Source organism: Rhinichthys klamathensis, unplaced genomic scaffold, assembly GCF_029890125.1.
Source record: "Rhinichthys klamathensis goyatoka isolate OS25496 unplaced genomic scaffold, OSU_Roscu_1.1 h1tg000101l_1, whole genome shotgun sequence".
NCBI lineage: Eukaryota > Metazoa > Chordata > Actinopteri > Cypriniformes > Leuciscidae > Rhinichthys > Rhinichthys klamathensis.
Window position 1 is genome coordinate 1,106,995 of NW_026606640.1, and position 5,503 is coordinate 1,112,497.

Genomic DNA, 5,503 nt, shown 5'->3' on the forward strand with positions numbered 1-5,503 from the left:
GTCGGCGCACTTTATTTTTTAAAACATAACATACCAGGTAAAACTATCCAAAATACAACACACAACAAAGAGTCACCATATCATGTCATGTCCGTTTATTTCATGTTTTACTCAAATGACTGTAAAAAAATAACAACGGAGTAAAAATAATTCCCATTTGAAATCGAGTGCTCGAATTTGAACTTGGAAGCCCGCCATTGTCATGCAGGAGTCGTTGCCTCAACGTGGTTCTGTCTGTGGAATCAGTTTCGTTCATCGTCGTCGTTTCTGTGTTTGCTGCGGTTTGTTTAGTGGCTTTAATCTGGTAAGTACTTCTTAACTTTTTTTAAAAGTTATTCAAGTAATCTGCATCAGAATGTGACAGAAAAGTCATCAAACTGAAACTATTTACTTGTTGCGTTTTGCTAATAGACCTAACGTTACTAAAATGATCAGGCACACTTTAGGCCTATGTTGCGATGTTATTTGTGGATTGATTTAACTAAATTTAAACAATTAGCAGCTAAGGGACTGAGTTGATGTACGCAATCGCATCGCAAGGATAATAATTTGTGGCACTGTTGGTTATCGCAGTTGCTTGTATTGAAGCTTTTCGGTTACAGAACCTAAATTGAAACAGGAAAAAAAAGATTAAAACCACTTTCATTAAATCTTACTTGTTTTTTTAACTGATACTTAGAATTAAATTAGCTGTAATCAAAGCCCAATTTCTAAATTCTGAAATTGTTGTATGACTTTGACATGTCTCTGCCTCACTATTAATTTGTGTTTTTATTTTCCTCACTATTAATTTGTGTTTTTATTTTCTATACAGGTTCAAACTTGTGAGACCAGAGCATATGTGAGTAAAATTACAATTTTGAATTTGGGGGTGAAAATACATGACTAAAAGTATGCAGCATTTTAAAACTCCAACTGACTTTAGAGGTTGGCATAGCTCATGGCATAGTTGGGTTTTCTTATGTCTTGTCATTTTAATGATTTGGATTTGAGTGATGGATTGGAAATGCAGGTTGTGTGATTAAGATGGGGAACTATCGTACAAAACTCAGCAGATCTGGCTGTGAAGAGGTGGCTGTTAACTCGGGGAAGAGAAGCCAAAATAATCCAGAGAGTGAGTCTCCCCACTCCAACATCAGAAGAGCTCGTCGAGCTGAGGTAAACTACCTACCAAATTTTCCAAAAGGAGAGAGTGCTGAAAGCTTGGAGCAACAAAGATTGCAAATAGTTGAAGTGTCTAAGACAGAAAGAAGTCTTGGGCTGATAGAGAAACTCATGCAAAGTACATTTGCGCTGCATCGCAAACAGATCGTTGTAGATAACCCATCACAACCAGTGAAGGACTTTTTGGAAAAGTGGCCTGCACTTCGCTTGGAATCTCAGGTAATTTTCTCAGTTGCTCTCTGTTAGATTCCATTTTTTGTGTTTATGTGTGTCTGTTTCTTTTGTTTTCTTGTTTAACTTTTTTTTTTTTTGTTATTTGTTTGAATGCTTGCTTTCAGATTGCTGCAGAATTCCACAGAAATACTAATATCAGCTTGAAAAACAAGTGCTATGCAGAACTGGACAACCATACTCCTCGACTGATTGCTGTTAAGCTGCAGAAGCACTGAGAAGCATCTTTAGTGCCTTTGATCTTGTGGTAAATGTTGTTAATTACATTTATAGTACAAGTTAACTGGTTAATGTGCACAAGTATTTTATCTGTTAATAGTTTAAACCTGGCTTTGAACTTTTTTCGCTTTAAATTTCTTCCCCTCTTTCATCTGTACTTTTATCTCTATTTTTTTTTCTTTTCTCTTGCACCACTAAGACAGTTCTGTCTTTTTCCAGGATCACTACGATATTGACAATAGACGTACAGCTGCACTTCGAGCCCTCCCTGTCTACTTGCACGAAGATGACTCTGTGTTTTTCAAGATGTGGAATGTAGGTTTTTATACATCTCGTTTGAATTTTAATGTTATTTATCCGATTATGCACATGAAGTTCTCTCATGCTTTTCAGACTGAAGAGGTGGATGAGCCAGACATTGCAGATTCAGCTGTAGCTCTTGTCAGCATGGTGAATGGAGACTCGACTTCCACTGTTCAGTTTGACCCTGCTGGGATTGCTATTGTTCTAAGGGACATTTCCAGGTTGGCTGATGATTTTCTTTTGATGTTTGGTTTGATATATGCATTACATCTCAACTACCCCAAAGAGCTGACACACACATTTAAAGGATTAGTTCACTTTAAAAAAAACTTTTGCTGATACTCACCCCCATGTCATCCAAGATGTCCATGTCTTTCTTTCTTCAGTCGAAAAGAAATTAAGGTTTTTGATGAAAACATTCCAGGATTTTTCTCCGTATAATGGACTTCAATGGGGTCCAAACGGCTCAAGGTCCAAATGACAGTTTCAGTACAGCTTCAAAGGGCTTTAAACGGTACCAGACGATGAATAAGGGTCTTATATAGCGAAACGATTGGTCATTTAAAAAATAAATAAAAAAATTTAAGTTTGCGCGTTCGTAACGTTCGTTCGTGACCTTTTCAACGTAATTGCGCATCACGTGACGTCACATGAACACACATCACAGAACAGAGCAAGGCGAGCATTTGTGCTTATAAAACTTAAACTTTTTTATTTACTTTTTAAATGACCGATCGTTTCGCTAGATAAGACCCTTATTCATTGTCTGGTATCGTTTAAAGCCCTTTGAAGCTGCACTGAAACTGTCATTTGGACCTTGAACCGTTTGGGTCCCATTGAAGTCCATTATATGGAGAAAAATCCTGGAATGTTTTCATCAAAAACCTTAATTTCTTTTCGACTGAAGAAAGAAAGACATGGACATCTTGGATGACATGGGGAGAGTAAATTATCAGCAAATGTTTTTTTTTTTTAAAGTGAACTAATCCTTTAACTTCATCCAAAAAGTCTGGGCTTGGATGACTCAAAGCCACTAGCACCCAGATTTTTGTCTTACTTTTTTTTTTTTTTTACTGATTAAGAAATTTTCTGCATTTCTGGATGCACAAGAGACTGTTTATTGTATTTTGTTTAACTTGTTGCAGGGCTCCAAACTGCGACTAAAATGGTCGCATTTGCGACCAAATATATTTATTTGCGAGTGAAATTTCTGTCAAGGTCGCCATTGGCGACAATACAAATTTACTCCCTTTGATTGTAAAATTTGCATCCTACGTGCATGTTTTATAACCAGCAGCCTATCGCTTCATTTGTTTTGTTAACGTCATGAAATGAGATGCTTTGTGTGAACGTCACTGAGTGAAAGCGCCAAAATGTGAACGGGTAAAGCGAATATCACCTTTCCGCACCAGAAAAAAAATGTCAAAGCGAAAAATATCTGACTTCTTCAAGCAATCCTCATCTCTGTCAATCGCCAGCACGGATGACACACCTGCTAACAAAAAAGCAGGCTCCAGCAGCTGTGCCAGCACGAGCGCGCAAGAGAACGCCAGGGACACAGACACAGGGATTCATCTTTCCGCATCAGTCAATGAACAACGTGCCGAAAGACATTTCAAAACGTCCTGGATTCAGGAGTTTTCTTGGCTGAGGTATGATCACGAGACACAAAAAATGTTTTGTGACTTTTGTTCAAGAGCGGGCAAAGAAATAGCGGGGAAAACGGAGTTCATTGCAGGAACTAACCATTTCAAAAAAGAGACTGTGAGAAAACACGGGGACAGTAACAAGCATAAAAATGCACGTGATCACATAATCGCGAAGAATGCTCCACAGACTACACCGTTAGCACGTGCAGTTTCTCGTGCATGCGAGCTGCGGGACGAAAAGGAATGGAAGGAGTTACAAATGAAATTTAACACAGCCTATATGATCGCACGGGAAGAGCTGCCGTTCAATAAATTTAGTTCACAGATATTATTAATGAGAAAAAACGGACTTGATGTGAGCAAAACTTATGATAACGACACATCTTGTGCTGAGTTTGTAGGATGCATTGCAGATGAGCTCAAAGAACAAGCACTGACAGATGCACAGACAGCTAATTACATCTCCATTATCACTGATTGTGGCACAGACGTTTCTGGGAAAGACAACGTTATTGCATACTGCAGGCACATTTCTGCAGGTGTGGCAGTGAACAGGTTTATTGGTTTAACTGAGCTTGAACACTGCCATGCACATGGAGTATTAGATAAAATAAAATGCTTGTTTAGTGATGCTAAACAAACTGATCGTGATTGGTGGCAGAAGAAGATTACTGCATTTGGAGCAGATGGGGCTGCCGTTAACATGGGTGCTCGAGGAGGAGTAGGTGCTCTCTTAAGAGAAGAAATAGGACAGCACATTCTTTCCTTTCATTGTATGCCACACAGACTGGAATTAGCCATGCTGGATGTTCAGAAGTCTGTTCCAATGATTCAAAATGTCTATGACTTGTTACAGCTAATATGGAAAACATACCATTTTAGCCCCAAAAGCAAGCGTGAGTTGAAAGCCATTGGCATGGAGTTAGGCTGTGCCATACGAACACCTTCTGCTGTGAAGACCCAGCGCTGGCTGCCTCACATTTACAGAGCCCTTTCTGTTTTTCTTGCATCTGATCAGACTACAGGCCAGGGCCAATATACAGCTGTGCACTTCCACATGCAACACCTTGCTGCCTCATCCAAAAACACTGAAATAGCAGGAAGAGCAAAACACATCTCACAACAAATGGAAAAGTTGCCTTTTGTGGGGTTTTGTCACTTTCTCCATGACCTGTTTGGAGAAATCTCAAAGTTGAGTCTTGTGCTTCAGAAGAACTCGCTTATTCTACCTCAGGCTAAAGCAGCTATTGATTCCTGTGTTTGTACAATCAAGGGAATGAAGGACAAACCAGTGAGAAATGGAAAGTTGGAGGAATTTCTCAGTCACACAAACTTAAATTCAGTTTCTCAGCATGAAAATGTGGTGCAGCAGGACAAAGCCCAAAGAGAAAAACAGACCAGAAGGCAGAAAAAAGCAGCCTCATCTGACTATGTGGGCATTTCCTTTCAAAACATACAGCTAAAAGGCTGTGATCTCCAAGGTTTCAGTGAAGAACTAAACCACCTCATTGATGAAACTGTAGACATTACAGTTAAGGAGCTTGAAAGGAGATTTGAAATAATGAGAGACAACACACAGCACAAAAACATACAAGGGACAGAGATCATTCAATGCTTCTCAATCTTTTGTCATGATTCTTGGCCAAACGGCATCTACACTTTTGGGGTAAATGAAATTGACACACTGCTGAAATGGTATCAAGACATCTTGCTGAAAAATGGATGTGACATCACTGCTGTACAGGCAGAATGGAGATTGTTGAAAACCCTTGTTAAAGGACAGTTTTCAGATAAATCCTATTGCAGCTTGTGGGAAGTCCTACTAACAAAAGAGCCCTACTGCACAGATTTCCAGAATGTTTTGCATCTAGTTGAGATAATGCTTGTCCTACCAATTTCGGCTGCTCAGTGTGAACGTGGCTTTTCAGCTCAAAACA

The 5,503-nt window shown here is 39.2% G+C and overlaps 1 long non-coding RNA gene across 1 annotated transcript; it reads left to right on the forward strand.

The window, feature by feature from the left end:
* Window positions 1-1,444: 1,444 nt before the first annotated feature.
* Window positions 1,445-2,452, forward strand: LOC130086864 (uncharacterized). The gene is made up of 3 exons (XR_008807263.1): window positions 1,445-1,642; window positions 1,834-1,929; window positions 2,008-2,452. It is a non-coding gene; the product is annotated as an uncharacterized LOC130086864 (long non-coding RNA).
* Window positions 2,453-5,503: the final 3,051 nt, after the last annotated feature.